Below are 16,849 nucleotides of genomic sequence, written 5' to 3' on the forward strand. Positions count from 1 at the left end.
AAAGAAAATAAAATAAAGAAATTAAAACCAAACCCAAACATATGGTAGCTGATACAGGTGATACTAAAGAAAATAATGAGGAAAGGATCCAACGCTTAATGCTGATGCTAGTTTTTCATACCAAAAGAAAAAAAAAAAAAAAAAACCCAATTCCTAACTTCCCCCCAGACTGACCTAAATGCAAAAAGATAAATAACAAAAACCTCTCAATGATTAGCAGACATTAAAATTAAAATTTTAAATTAAATTTAAAAATTAAAATCCAATAAAAACAGAAATCATAGAAGACTCATGAGCTTCAATTGAAAAACTGAAATATTATATCCCAGAAGAGAATATCACAATGGATAGTAAGTACCATTTTCTATGTTATTATTACTCTAATGACTAACCTTAACTCTCTTGGCTGCATTATAAATTAAGAATGCTGGATGAGATGATCTCCAAGATCCTTGATAACATAAGTGTTGTATAACAGTATCTTTTTTCCTTTTAAAACATTAATTCAGGAAACACTTAAAGCACATATTAATAAACTTCATATCCATATATCCAGCACCCAGAATTAATAACTCAGGCAAATGAAAATTAAAATGAGGTATCATTTCACACCCTTCAAATCTGCAAAAATGTTAAAATCTGACAATTTCAAGTATAGGCTAGGATATTAGAAAAAGTAATGTCCATATACTGCTGATAAGCATATACTGACATTTTAGAGAATTTAGCAACATCTAGTAAAGTTAAAGATATTCACAATCTATTTCCCAGCAGTTTCACTTCCACGAGTCTTTCTATAAAGAAATACATGCAAAGAAATGTGTACAAATGATCACTGCAGCACTGCAACAGAAAAGGAAACAACTCAAATATCCATTAACAGTGAGACACACATATTTGATATATTGTACAATGGAGTACTATACAACAGTTAAACTAAACTAGAGCTACATGTATCAACATACATATGCCAAAAAATAGTAAAAAGAAAAAAAACTGAAAGATACACACAATATCACTTCACAAAAATTTTAAAACACAAAATCCAATACCACATATATCATTCACAGATACAAGTACATATATACAGTAAAAGTATAAACAAGGGTATGAAATTCAAGAACCCCGGAATCATTATTACCTTAGGTAAAGAGAGAATTAATAGGACTTGGGCATGAGGTGGCTACAAGTGAATATGTAAGACTGCATTTGTTTCTCAAAGGATCAAAATTTGCATAATTTATAGTTCTGTGTGGTGACTAAATGAGTATTTGCTATATTATTTACTCTGTTTTAAATGTTTTTAATTAAAATATACATATATATTTTAAAAAGAAGAAAGTGAGCATATAATATCCAAGCTGAAAATTACCTGGGAGATCACCTAATCCCACCTGTTTCCTTTATAAAAAAGGACTAAGGAAAGATGTCAGAGTAAGAAAACAAAATGAATACTATTGTAAATTATTGCCATTTTAAACAAAGTAGGTAGCTAAACAGCACATGCAGGAATTAGATCTTAATTGTTTGAAAGAAAACCTTAGTAGGCTAAAGAGTGATCAGCTCCAATTTGTCAAAATCTGGTGCACGCGCACACACACCCCTTCCTAGAAATGCCTTGTCAATTCAGGGCATGCACAGGCAGTGAAGTGGGTCTCTGGCCCAAGCCCAGGCTGACTTCTAGCTCATCTTTACTTAAAAGTATTAAAAGTTCTGAAGCCTAGAGTTCATTAGTCCCGAGAGCTATCTAAAAGTAGTCCTGAACTAACCATAAGGCAGTTCATTTATCCAATACTTACAAATATCTAAAAGATTACATGAAGAAAAAAGAGACAGCAAGTATTTACTGTTCATGTCGAATTTTAAATCCATAAGTAAATAAATCATTTAATTTTAGCTGAGATGTGACCTACCTATTTTCCAACTGAGAACCATCTATTTTTAAATTCACCCCTCCCTACCTTTCATCTATCCAAAAGATCAAAGAGGAATTTTGAGAGGGAGGGAGTAGACTGACTCTTCATTGAGTTAAGTGAAACCTAAGATTTCGCTTTTTCATTTTGAAGATAATTTGAAATATACTACACTGGGTAATAGTTAAATTTAAAGACATAGAAGCCTTTAAATGCAGAAATCTAGTTTTATGTATACAGAAGTCTAACATCAGCTCAGCTTTTCTATTACACTTAAGTGTTCTCAGTTTCAACATTGTATCAACTTTTAAGAAGCAGTTCCATTTTAACAAGCACACTATACCCCTATGTTAGCTACCAATTTTATCCATTTAATTTTCTATTTTCCTTTTCTATCCTTTAAACATGTTTAATATGCCCTAGTCCATTTCGGCTGCTTATTTAACAAAATATCATAGACTGGATGGTGTATAAACAACAGAAATTTATTTCTCACAGTTCTGGAGCCAGGAAGTCCAAGTTAAAGCACCAACAGATTTGATATCTGGTGAGAATCAGCTTCCTGCTTCATAGATGATGGTCTTCTGGCTATATACTCACATGACAGAAAAAGGGAAGGAGCTCTTTGGAGTTTTTCAAAGGGCACTAATTCCATCAGAAGGGCTCCATTCTGAAAACCTTATCACCTCCCAAAGGCCACTTAATGCCATCACAATGGCAGCAGGTTAGGAGGGGTGTTAGGATTTCCATATATGAATGGGGGGTGGGGGGCGCTACAGAAACTCTCATAACCACAGCAAAATGTATGAAAAATTTAATATGAATGAGGCAGCTTCACTAATTAGAAAAGCATCTCATTTCTAAAGAGCACTACATTTGGATTATCTTTAACAGCAGTTTTCCATCATCAACACAGAATACAACTCACCTCAGAAAACTAGGAAAGAAAAATTTTATCTAATTACTCTTTGTATGAAATAGGGTTTATCAATCAGTATACATGTCAAATGTAACAGCTGCTCAAAAGATACCTTTTGTTTTTAATTCTCAAAACAAAAACTTAACTTATTAGCAAAGGTAAATATTTAGTATCCTTATTCATGGCACACCAAAAGGTTATCAACATTGACAAATACACACAAGGCACAATTAACAGAATTCCTAAAAAAAAAAATAATAAGGTAATAAGCTGGAAATTAACCTATATTTCTCCCTGTGACCTATTAGCTCTATATCGAAAACAATGCTGAGCGTCTCACCCTTTCCCTTCTGAAGAACAGAATAATGCTTTACATATAAGAGATTAAGAAAGTATTTTTTGGAAAGTATGAGGAAATTCCTGTAGTGGCATCTGCAGTGCTAGAGCGATCATCCGAGAGGAAAATAACATCACTTTTAGAAAGGGTGCTAGAGAGTACAAAGAAGTGACAAAATGTGACACCTGTCCATACAGAGTGGTACACACATAATCATTATTATTCTCTGTACTGTCTGTATGCTTAATTTGGAAGGAAAATTCAGGATTTACTCTGCATCACAAAGAATATAAAATAAATGAGTTAGCATAATGGCTACATCTCACAAGGGCAATTTTTTTTTAACTGAAAAAGAGTTGCTTTACAGTATTGCATTGGTTTCTATCAAACATCAACATGAATCAGCCATAGGTTGACCCATGCCCCTCCTACTTGAATGTTTTAAAACAGGGTAAAAACTCATCTGCATGGGATAAATACATATACCTCCCCATTCCAGCCCTGTAGGTTGTTACAGAGCTCCTTTAGTTCCCTGAGTAACACAGCAAATTCCCATTGACTATGTACATACGGTAATAACGTTTCCACCTTACTCTCTCAGCCACACCTCACACCCTTTCCTTCCCCACTCTATCCTCAAGCCCCGTGGGTAAGTCTGTTCTCAACATCTGTGTTTCCATTGCTGCTCTGCAAACAGGGTCATCAGTACCATCTTTCTAGATTTCAAATACATGCTTTAGTATACAATAACTGTTTTTCTCTTTCTGACTTACTTCACTCTGTATAATAGGCTCTAGGTTCATCTACCTCATTAGGACTGACTCAAATGTGTGCCTTTTTATGGCTGAGTAATGCAGGTCAGGAAGCAACAGTTAGAACTGGCCATGGAACAACAGACTGGTTTCAAACAGGAAAACGAGTACGTCAGGGCTGTATATTGTCACCCTGCTTATTTAACTTATATGCAGAGTACATCATGAGAAACGCTGGACTGGAAGAAACACAAGCTGGAATCAAGATTGCTGGGAGAAATATCAAGAACCTCAGATATGCAGATGACACCACCCTTATGGCAGAAAGTGAAGAGGAACTAAAAAGCCTCTTGATGAAAGTCAAAGAGGAGAACGAAAAGTTGGCTTAAAGCTCAACATTCAGAAAACGAAGATCATGGCATCCAATCCCATCACTTCATGGGAAATAGATGGGGAAACAGTGAAAACAATGTCAGACTTTATTTTTGGGGCTCCAAAATCACTGCAGATGGTGATTGCAGCCATGAAATTAAAAGACACTTACTCCTTGGAAGAAAAGTTATGAGCAACCTAGATAGCATATTCAATAGCAGAGACATTACTTTGCCAACAAAGGTCCATCTAGTCAAGGCTATGGTTTTCCAGTGGTCATGTACAGATGTGAGAGTTGGACTGTGAAGAAAGCTGAGCTCTGAAGAACTGATGCTTTTGAACTGTGGTGTTGGAGAAGACTCTTGAGAGTCCCTTCAACTGCATGGAGATCCAACCAGTCCATTCTGAAGGAGACCAGCCCTGGGATTTCTTTGGAAGGAATGATGCTAAAGCTGAAATTCAGTACTTTGGCCACCTCATGAGAAGAGTTGACTCATTGGAAAAGACTGATGCTGGGAGGGATTGGGGGCAGGAGGAGAAGAGGACAACAGACGATGAGATGGCTGGATGGCATCACTGACTCGATGGACGTGAGTCTGAGTGAACTCCGGGAGTTGGTGATGGACAGGGAGGCCTGGCGTGCTGCGATTCATGGGGTCGCAAAGAGTCGGACACGACTGAGCGACTGAACTGAACTGAATATTCCACTGTATATATGCACCACAGCTTCTTTATCCATTTATCTGTTGATGGCCATCTAGGTTGCTTCCATGTCCTAGCTACTGTAGATAGGGCTGCAATGAACACTGGGTCACATGTGTCTTTTTTCAATTTTAGTTTCCTCAGGGTCTATACCTAGTAGTGGGATTGCTGGGTCATATGGTTTTACTCCTAGTTTTTTAAGGAATCTCCACACTGTTCCCCATAGTGGCTGTATCAATTTGCATTCCCACCAACAGTGCAAGTTTTCTCCATACCCACTGTAGCATTTACTGTTTGTAGATTTCTTGATGAGAGCCATTCTGACAGGTCACAGGGGCAATTCTAAGAGTACCTTCTCATGTTCAAGAGGGAGGCTGCTGTCCATGTGCCACAACTACTGAGCCTGCACACTCCAGAGCCCACACATTGTAACGAGAGAAGCCACACAGCAATGAAAACCCAACACAATCAAACCAGAAACAAAAAAAGAGGGAAGCTGCTGAGGTCGAAGTCTATTAGAAACTTGAAATGGATAACTTGTTCCTTTTGATACAAGGAGACAAAAGTTATCAAATGAAAAATTATGGGTAAAGTACGGGCAGCACCTTCATTCAGCTTCTAGCTACATAATTCATGTGCAGCACTACTTTTCTTCAATGTGAAATTCTGAATTACTGAAATTATGTAAAAAGGCACCACCTATTAAGAACTAAAAAAGAGCTACAAGCCTACACACCACGAAGAGGTCAAAAAAAGTTTCATGTTTTATTTCTGTAACATAAAGGGATCTGTGCTTGACTAACCTCAACTGATAGCAAAGGGTACAGAAGATCAACTTCTGGAACACAATGAGATAAAGTCACCACAGTATTCTCCACATTGGCTAGCCACGAGTTTCACCGAAAGAAGAGTTTTATGCTACTTGTGTAAGTGTTTAGAGCTCCTATACCGCCACCTTCGTGCTTTATTTGCAGCACAGATGCTGACTTTAATTAATGAAGTCTTACATAGGATTATCTTCTACAATCCACATATGACAGAAGATTCTAGCAGATTTCCTAAAACTGAACTTCAGGAATAATCTTATCTAGTAAGATTCTAGGAAGATTGGAATAGGAAATGGCAACCCACTCCAGGATTCTTGCCTGGAAAATTCCATGGACAGAGGAACCTTGCAGGCTTCAGTCCAAAGGGTCGCTGAGAGGAAGGAGGACAGAACCATTGAGCAAAGCACAGTAAGAGTCTGTCTCCAAAACTTTTTCTTTCAGGTCAACCTTATAATTCACTTGCTATTGTCACATCAACAACAGAGGTCAAAAATAAAGCAAATTACAGAAGTGATTTGACTTTGGACTAACAATACTATTAAGATCTGCTGTTTATTTCTAATGTATTACCAAATATAAAATAAATTCACATACTAAGTACTTCCCCAAATAATATTTCTATGGAAAGGTTAAAAATTTAAGTAGAGAAAACATGAAAATATACCAAGGTTCCAATAACCTGTCCATTACTAATCAACTTGTTTTCTCGGGCAAAACACTAACTCAGTTATAAGGTCAGTTTGTAGTTATGAATCTACTTTTTCGAGAATGATCTCATTTGAAAATCATAACCCTCAGAGACAAAGAAAGTAACACCTTTACTTGACAGGAGAGCCAAGCCTTTGAATGCTAAACGGCTTGTTCATACCCACTAGGAAATTAGAGAAGAATGAACCACGATCTTCCGACACCAAACTTAGCGTTTCTTCCTCCACATCAATGGTTCTCCACGGCTTCCGTTCATTGAACCTGTGGAGACTCTGAAGCACTTAGAATTTCATATATAATTTTATGATGTTCACAGTCACAAGACTTAGAATCAAGCAGTAATAACTGTCAGCTAAATTTCATGTGCAAAATGTAGTGGTCAAAAAAGAAAATACTAGCCTTATTTCTTTTTCAAATAGACCTATACTTAATGATCTTCTCTAAACTTCCTATCCATAATGCTATTTACATGTTAAAGATAAGAGATAACTTAGATCAAAGCACTTTAAGTGACATTTCTGAGATTAAATGAAAAGTTAGCAAAGAAATTTATCATGTATTTATTAATAAGTCATCTCATTATAAATCTGTTTAAATAGAATCTTTAAGTATTTCAAACATCACACATTTTGAACAAAGGATATAGGCTTGTATATTAACACTAATTCCACTTACTATAATTTTTCTTTATTTCCTATATTAGAAGAAAAAGTCCCATTTCCTCCAGTAACTGCTATGGTCAGAAAAGGCATCTTGTTAAAGGTTGTTTTCTACTAATATCATGTATGTGTGCTGTCATACTGTCAACCCCATGGACTGTAGACAGCCAGCCTCCTCTGTCCATGGAATTTTCCAAGCAAGAATACTGGAGTGGGTTGCCATTTCCTATTCCAGGGCATCTTCCCAACCCGTTTCTTGGGTCTCCTGCACTGGCAGGCAGATTCTTTACCACTATGCCACTTGGGCAGTGATATTCTACTAATGGTATGATATTCTACTAATATTATAGAAAGCATGTAATTGAAAAAAGGTGGGTGAGTATTCTCAAAGCAAAGTTTAACACTCCTCCCAACAGATAGGACAAAACAGTACCATTGTGTGCAGAGTCCTAACCAGGGTCCAGAGGCTCAAAATGTGCCCTGGCTCTGCCACCTGGTGACTTAAAGAAAATCATTTTAAAGGTCTGCAATTCAATTTCCTCATGTATGAAGCAAGAACAGCCCCACTTAGGCCTACAATGGGCTTTCCTAATAGCTCAGTTGGTAAAGAATCCGCCTGCAATGCAGGAGACCCCGGTTCGATTCCTTGGTCGGGAAGATCCCCTAGAGAAGGCATAGGCTACCCACTCCAGTATTCTTGGGTTTCCCTTGTGGCTCAGCTGGTAAAGAATCCACCTGCAATGGGAGAGACCTGGGTTCAATCCCTGGGTTGGGAAGATCCCTTAGAGAAAGGAAAGGCTACTCACTCCAGTATTCTGGCCTGGAGAACTCCATGGACTGTATAGTCCATGGGGTCGCAAAAAGTCGGATACAACTTAGCGACTTTCCCTTTCAGGCCTACAACTCCTATGAATTTATAACCAGATGACAGAATGACAATCATCTCAGAAAAATACCAGAGTATATACAGGCCAAAGTAAGTTTATTTTCTTTATACATATATATACACACACACTCACACACTATGTGCCAGATTGGAGTGGAGGATTGCCACTGAAATATGAAGAATCTAACATGTGACAGACAGTATATAAAGGGAGGAGTGCAGCAATATTCTTTAGAATAAGAGCTGGGAGTAGGCGGCATTGAGTCCACAGACCTGCCGAAGGATTAGAAAGGCACCAGGAGAATGTAGTTCCATTGTTTGACAAACTTTCACATAACATGGTGTTATGCGGAGGATGTCACTAGGACTGAGCACTTTCAAAAAACAGAGACATAAGTCTTGTCTTTGTAGTCCTTACACCTAGCTCAGCTCAGAGTAGCCACAGTAGACGCCTAATAAATGTTAGCTAACTATTACTGATAACTGAGTCACCCACACTCTGGTAACACACGCTCTGGTAAACAACAGGAGTCCTTGCCCTTAAAGCCTGAGTTCAAAACCAGTGAGCAAGAAAAACAATGTAGAGGATAATATGCTAGAGTCCACTATAGATAAGGTGATTTAAAAACATTTAGAAAAACTGAGTAGGAAGACGTCAAAGGATAATATTTCAATGTGCCTATGTGATGGGCATTTCACATACTTTAATCCTCACAACTCTAAGTTTCACCACCCCATTTTACAGATGACAAAACTTGCAGCTCAAAATTAAGTCACTTGTCAAGTGTCAGACAACTAGGGAAAGCCAGAATCGGAAGTAGGATCTAATTCCAAAGCTATTTTCACTATCCACACCATAAGGTCTTTGGTTTTTATACTTTACATTTATAGTGGAGAGAGAGCACGGACTGCCAAAATCAGCCAAAGCTTTGTTGTCCTGAATCATCATGAAAAGAGCATGTAAGACTTTACACAAGCATTTTAACTGAAAAAAATTACTTCTGAAAATTTGTCTTCATAAAAATGAGAAAATTAATTTTTAATAGCTGCATATGTACTTAATATCATGTTTCTACATTTTGACCTATACAAGTATAGGTCTAAACAAAAGGGCAAAACATGACTGAAGAACATTACACGTAATCATTTAGGAAAACAGAAACTTACTTGTAAGCACCATTTCAAGTACTCAGGTTGAAAAAAATTTAGGTTTTGATCCAAAGTTTTGGATTATTCCACTGACTGCATATTGAGAGAAACAATAAATTATTCCAAATATTTAAGGGGAGAGAGGACTGTTTTTGGAGGGGAGAGTAGAGGAGTCATTTAGAAACGATCTATAGTGTAGGGAATAAAACTGATTAAATGTTACATGTCAGAGACACCAGTTAGGTACCCAACAAATCCTGTTAAATGGACTGTGCAAGTGGGATAACAAAGTATCTTCCTTTCACTTCTGACTAACTACGTAAGTTATTTTTTAAAACATGGGGGAAAAAAACCCTGCAAATTTAAGAAATATGAAAGAAAAGCAGCTCATAAAACTTGTGAAAAAGAATTACAATACTGTAATTTGTTATCTCTGTGTAAAGCTAAAACTCCTCAGTAACCCAGGAATGTCAGAGGATGGTGTACATGCTACTGACCACATTAATGCTAGTTAGCAAATACTGACACAGTAAGACTTTCATAGTTTACATTGTAATTTTATAAACAGACATCATCATTTCTTGAAGCCACCTCTTGTTTCTGTTCTGTCACGATAACCAGCTTAACGGGGTTCTGGTCATTCTTAGGGCTTTATCAGCACCATCATTAATATTCATTTCATTAAAAATGTGATAAGTAGCTCAGACTTACAAGCAGGATCTAATTCTAAAGTTATTTCCACTTCTTTTTATCTTCCTAAATTCTAAACTTTTTCACGTGGTTTACAAAACAATCTCTTAGGTAAGGGTACTTACTAGTCAAGAGGTGTGAGATTAACACTTCTCATCCTTCTTGTCCAATTCATTTGACATGATTTACTGGGTACTTCAAGTGCATTTCACCGGTAACTTTTTAAAAGATGCACTTCTGAAGTTTAGGTCATTTCCATTTCAACCTCCCTTCTCCGCGCGCTCCCCCCCGAGACCCCTCCGCCAAAAATCTGGAGTAATTTCCTTTTTTCAATACTGCAGACAGTGGAATGATCCGAAATTATGGGTCATACCCGAATTCCCTTCTGATTGATGGAAGGTAACTTTGGACTATAAATCCCGTATGCCATTAGTTTACCTTTTCAGCAGCACTCTAACCACTTAATAAACATAATACCAAACAGGCTTTGTAATTATTTTTTAACATGTTCACAGGATTGAAAAAAAAAATCGGACTAAATTATCTTTCAAGGATCCTAAAACTAACCAAACAGCGTCCATATTAAAATTACTTTTAACAATTTTATGGACTAAAACTAAAACGTCTGTCGCATTAACAGCAAAACCCTCCAACACCATTACGAGTCCCTTTTATTTTCACAACTGGAAAAAAAAGCGGGGGGGTGGAGGGGGGGGAACTTGCAGGTTTGCCTTTAATGTCTCCAGCAAACCCAGTAGCTCAGGTTTAATTTCAGAATCGGATGAGTTCTGTGGACACAATCCTTGGGCTTGATTTACCACTTCATTCGCCCTCCCTCCCCAAGAGTCCACCCCAAAAAAAACCCCAACCCGCCAAAGCACACGTCTAAACATTTCTTCACCCTTAAGGCCCAAACCCCGAAAACGGCGAGAATTAGAGCTCCCCTAGGGCGGAGGAGGCCAGCCGACCCTTAGCCCGGGGACCCGGCCAGCGGGGCGAGCCCGCTCGGAGGGCCACCTACCGACTGCCCGCACGCCCCGCCCCGGGCCCGCTCGCGTCCTCTCGGGCGACGAAACCCTCCCTCCGGCGGCGCCTAGCCAGGACTGACAGTCACGGCGGCCGCCGCGGCGGACAGAGGCCTAGTCCTGGCACCGGCCTCTCCAGACCGCGCGCCCCGCGCACCCGCCCCGGAGGCGGCGGGCGTCCCTGCCCTCGCCGGGGCCGGCCCCGCAGGGCACTCGGGCGGCCGCGGGGACAAAGGGGGCGCCGCCGGCCCGGGCCCGTCCTCCACGGCGCAGGCCGTCCTCGGCCGCACTGACCTGTCGTCGCCCCCGCGCCTGGGCCGCGGCCCCAGCAGCAGCGGCCGCCTCTCTGGTCGTCGTCGCCCTCGCCCGCCGCCTCCGCCCGCCACCGCCTCGTTCCCTGTCGCTGCCGCCACCGCCGGCGCTCATGCGGGACCCGCGCTTCGTTCCCCGAAGTCCGAGACCGGGAAAGGGGGCGCAGCGGCCGCAGGAAGCCCCGCGCCCGTCGCCCGCCGCCGCTCCGCCGCTGTCCGTCCGCACCGGGGGTCACAGGGCCCGCCTGCGGGGCTCGGAGGAGCCGAGGGAGGCGCCGCCGCCCGCGGGTTCAGCGCCCGTCGGGAGAAGCGAAGCGCAAGTCGGCGCGGCGGCTGATGGCGAGCGCCCGAGCCGGCGGAGGGCTACGCAGAGGCGGGGTGCGCGAGCGAGCGGAGGGCGCTGTGTCTATGCTCCCGAGAAGGCGAGTCGGGCTCTATCGTCTCCTGCAGTCACCCCGAGCCGAGCGCCACCATCTTGGAAAAAACGCGGATCTCGCGGCCGCGGCGCAAGCCGGGAGGACTGGCTGGGCGGGCCGAGTATCCCGGCAGGCAGCGCGCACCGCCTGGCCCGGCGAGGGCTCCCTGCCTGGACGCAGGGGCGCGGGGCGTGGCCGGGGCGCGCGCGGGAGGGCACCGCGCTCTGCTCCGCCCAAATCGTCGGCTCCGCCCCCCTCCTGCTTGCCGTCCTCGCAGCGCAAAGGCGGCTGGGAAAGGGAAGTGGCTCTCTGGCTGCTCCTCGCAGTCCTACCGGGGTCGGTCGCCATCTTTGCAGCGAGGAGAGGGGGCAGGTCCTCTTTTAAGCCCCTGCGGTCTGTTCCCTGACAGAAAGCAGGCGGTACACTTGGGACATCCCCTGGAGCCCTCTGGAGTGTTGGAGAGTCCTGTGGGCTATCTAACCAGGGAACGTGCCCGAAGTTGGACGTTCCCGATTTTGTTGGGAAATCGCTTCCGAAATTTCGCCAAGCGGTTTTGGTAGCTGCCAAGCTCGCAGTGGGACAGATCCCTTCATATTCTAGGTCGCCGACCCCGAGCCCTTTGTGCTCTGAGCTGCTTTTGTAAACATTGCAGTAATAGGCCCAGAGTGCGGACCAGCTTTCTTTCAAGGGACCAAGGTCATCTGCTTAGGACTTTTGCCTGCAAACGGTGTGTCACTAGCTTACGGGAAGGTAAAAGCCTGTCTCTTGGAATTTTGACATTTCGTAGGTTGTTGATAAAGAGAAAGTGGCCCCTTGATTGACCCTAGCTGGATACAGGCTAATTCTGATCTATTTGACTGAATCCATGTAAAGCCGTGCGTCTTGATTTAGGGCTCTGAAACACTAGCAAAGCTATAATGGGGTCACTAACAATTCAGTCTTAAGGTTTGCAGCTTTTGCTGCTAAGTCCATAAAACACTATGACATCCATTTTATCTAGTATTCAAACTTTGTATATCAACAGCCATACATAGTAGTGAATTTAACTGTCATTCTTAGACCATGTGTTTTATATAGTCATAAATATATGTACACACACAGACACACATACTGCTTCCCAACAAAAATAGAAAAATAATCTGGTGGAATTTTACATTATTAAGGGATAATTCACCAGGGAAGCCCATTCTGAAACAACTAATGATAAATGACAGTGTTAAGTCGTGTCCAATTTTAACGTCATTCCTTCATTTTTCATTTCTTTCCATTACAGATTCGCATTTGGGAACTTTCAGTCATGTTTTATGGGCGAGACTAGTTAAAATTAGTGTCAAGGATTTATCTTTGCATGTTACCAAAATAGGCAAATGAAAAATTTTAAAGATGTTGTTAAAATGTTACTACAATATCTAGCATGTGAAGATTCTTTTAGCAATTACATTTCCTGTTAAGTAAAAAATAAGTGAAATGTAAATAAAAAATAATATCAAACATGGCAGAAAACCCCGAGTTCCCAGAAAACTAAAGAGAAACCTGCTCTTAGTTAAATGTCTTAAATGCTGATTCTTTACTAAGATCCAAAAGGATCCCAATTCCTCCTTGGAATCTGGAGAAATATAGCCCTTTTATCTTGTTAATATTAAATAGGCATTCTTACCTGTATCAGACTTATTTCAAAAACCCACTGTGCTCTTTGCCTTGTTCATTTTCAGATTTCAAAAATTTTGCTGGTAGAAATTAGCAACATGAACTTTGTCAGGAATCCTTAGAATCCTAATAGTGTTCCATCTCCATATATATCAGTTTTTATGAATAAATTTTTTCCCAAGTAAGACCCATATTTTCCTTCAGGTACGTTTTCCCAGGAAAATAACTTATTACCTACTAAGTTAAGTAATAAATTTGTTTGACTATTCTATGCAAAATGAGACCCAGTAGTTTCTAAGTTTCCCATTTCAGTGTAAAGTTAAAGGAGCAGTTTAATTTTTTTTCACATAGCTCATTAATTCCTTTAACAAACTTTGAACTTCTACTGTTTACCAAGCTCTGTGCCAGGCTTTTGAAAACAATAAAAGGTCAACAATCTCTATCCTTGCCCTCAAGAACTGTGAGTGAGTACTCACAGTCCAAGAGGAAATCACACCAGTAAAATGACATACTTTTCAAAGTAACCCAACAGTTTTTATGAAACAGTTTGCTCTAGATTGCTGATGAAGTTTTTTTGTGTTTTTTTTTGTGTGTGTTTTTTGTGTGTGTGTTTTTTTGTTTGTTTGTTTTTGTTTTTAAATGGCTGTTTTGGTGCTCAGAATTTCTTTTTGATGTGAGTCACAACAGATGAATCAAAATGCATAGACAATTTTTATTTCCTAGCATGCCTTTGGGATCAGGAGAAAGCTGAAAGAATGGAACAAAAAATGGTCAGATACAGTGGGATGAAAGTTACTGTTGGTATATTTAGGTTACATCAAAATGTTACACACACAACTGTAGAAAAAGACTAGGCTTTCGGTGTATGAGTAGCTCTCCATATTTAAGAAACACTGTTGTAGCAAAATTCTGTGAAGACCATTGCCTGACAGGACAAGTGCTCAGCAAATTGTAGTGCTTAGTACTAGCAGTAGTGATCGTTTATCATTACAGACTCCAGGCATAAACTCCTTCACTCCTTCACCTTTGTTCCTACAGATTACCCAAATTTGCACTCCCCTTGATCTTCTGTCTTAAAGTATGAGCCATTCTTCTTCCTTTCTAGAGCTAATGTATATGGGAGTTAGGTGCGTCTCAGGACTTAATCCCTCTCCTATTAATTCCTTCTCCTATTCATTAATTCTCCTCTTAACTTTGTTCATTTTGGAAGACCTATCAGATTATCATTTGCTTCCAAGTCCCTCTTCAACTACTGAAATGTAGTATTTGCTCCCATTTTACTATATATATTGCTTGTATTTATGTCAGTATGGCATAATAACCAAATTTAAAAGTAGCTTTTCAATTTTCATGGTATCTGACCTCTTTGCAGCCTTCCACATTGCTAATCTACTGGAAACTGCTTCCTTGATTCCATCATGCTGAGACCTCCGTCCTCTTCTCCTGTGTCTTAGATCACTCCTCAAATCTTTACAGAATGCTAGTCTTCTCTGCTTTTGATTCTCTTGACCCAACATTTTTACACAGTTGCTCACAAAACTTGTTCATGTATATTCTGTGTGCGAGCATGAGTGCTTGCTCAGTTGTGTCCAACTCTGTGCAACCCCATGGATTGTAGCCCACCTGATTCCTCTGTCCATGGAATTCTCCAGGCAAGAATACTGGAGTGGGTTGCCATTCCTTTTTCCAGGGATCTTCCTGACCCAGGGATCGAACCCAAGTCTTCTGCATTGCAGGCAGATTCTTGACTGAATGAGCCACCAGAGATCACTTGTGTCAGTCAGAAATCCGAGTCTGAACCTTGGACACTGACCTCACTCAGAAACTTCAGATATGTATCTTCAACTGCATATTGGAAATTTGTACTGAATGTCCTACATTCACCTCAAATTCATTCACATCTGAAATCAAACTGCTGACTGTGCCCTATTTTCCATCATTCACTGAGATGTGGATAATTGTGTAGGAAAGAGGGTTTTGGAAGAATAAGCAGGAATTGGTTTTTTAAAATGTTAAATTTGAGATGCCTATATGTCTGTAGTACAGAGTGATTGCTAGTCGGCCTCTAAAGTGCATTCTCTTCTTCATCCATGATAGTAGAACACCTGGCCAGATCCATGGTTTCCTATAATAAACTCTCTAGGTGTAGCCATGTCACTGTGCTGGCTAATGGGATGTGAGCAGAAATGATGTGAGCCACTTCAAGATCATACTGTAAAAGAAATGAGATGCTCCTTTCTCTCTGTCCATTTCTGATGGAGTGTGGTAGGGTTGTGAGCTCAAGCAATAGGATGGGCCCCAAGGATTTTCTGAGTGACAGCTTGTATACCAGTGTGAAATTTGGTGTGAGACAGTTCCTCACCCTGTAATAAGACATGGTTACTCTAGATACCTTTCGCTGCAGCTGACTTTGTATCCTTATATCCAAATGAAGAAATCAAGGAAGCAGCTGAATATATATAGGCATCTAGTTAGGGTTGAATGAAACCAAATCATCCTACATTCCCTGACTTGACTGATGACTCCAACATCTGTGGTAGTCCCCAATCGTAATATTAGTAATCTTAGACTTCCTCTTCCTCACTCTGCAGGCAGTTAGCAAGCAAAGTTATATGTGCCTTAACGCATTGGTTTTAGAATTAGCATAGCAAAGTGGTTAAGAGCATAGGCTCACAATTTATTAATAACTGCAAAATAGCTGACTACAACCATAAAACCCTCTCTGATTTGGGCCTCTCATCTATAAGATGGGGTTGTAATGACGATTAAATGTTAATATACAGAAAAGCACCTAGAATGAGTGGGTACGTAGTGTAAGTTAAGTAAGTTCAGTTCAGTCGCTCAGTCGGTTCCGACTCTTTGCCACCCCATGAATCCCAGCATGCCAGGCCTCCCTGTCCATCACCAACTCCCAGAGTTCACTCAGACTCACATCCATCAAGTCAGTGATGCCATCCAGCCATCTCATCCTCTGTCGTCCTCTTCTCCTCCTGCCCCCAATCCCTCCCAGCATCAGAGTCTTCTCCAATGAGTCAACTCTTCACATGAGGTGGCCAAAGTGCTGGAGTTTCAGCTTTAGCATCATTCCTTCCAAAGAAATCCCAGGGCTGATCTCCTTCAGAATGGATTGGTTGGATCTCCTTGCAGTCTAAGGGACTCTCAAGAGTCTTCTCCAACACCACAGTTCAAAAGCGTCAATTCTTCGGCGCTCAGCCTTCATCACAGTCCAACTCTCACATCCATACATGACCGCTGGAAAAACCATAGCCTTGACTAGACAAACCTTAGTCGGCAAAGTAATGTCTCTACTTTTGATTTTGCTATCTAGGTTCATAACTTTTCTTCCAAGGAGTAAGCAACTTTTAATTTCATGGCTGCAATCACCATCTGCAGTGATTTTGGAACCCAGAAAAATAAAGTCTGACATGGTTTCCACTGTTTCCCCATCTATTTCCCATGAAGTGATGGGACCACATGCCATGATCTTCGTTTTCTGAATGTTGAGCTTTAAGCCAACTTTTTCACTCTCCTCTTTC

General features: G+C 40.9%; 1 protein-coding gene across 6 annotated transcripts in view; it reads right to left on the minus strand.

The window, feature by feature from the left end:
* The window catches only part of UBE3A (ubiquitin protein ligase E3A), a 94,160-nt gene extending 82,140 nt beyond the window's left edge, over positions 1 to 12,020 (minus strand). For 2 of the 6 annotated variants that reach the window (XM_069559109.1, XM_069559111.1), the window contains exon 1: positions 11,234 to 11,319. The gene's annotated coding sequence lies outside the window, so the exon portion shown is untranslated. Of the gene's footprint in view, positions 1 to 11,233 lie in introns of all 6 variants that reach the window. The other 4 variants (XM_069559110.1, XM_069559112.1, XM_069559108.1 and 1 more) reach the window with 4 other exon arrangements.
* Positions 12,021 to 16,849: the final 4,829 nt, after the last annotated feature.

The sequence above is a fragment of the Ovis canadensis genome, chromosome 18 (genome assembly GCF_042477335.2).
Source record: "Ovis canadensis isolate MfBH-ARS-UI-01 breed Bighorn chromosome 18, ARS-UI_OviCan_v2, whole genome shotgun sequence".
NCBI classification, from domain to species: Eukaryota; Metazoa; Chordata; class Mammalia; order Artiodactyla; family Bovidae; genus Ovis; species Ovis canadensis.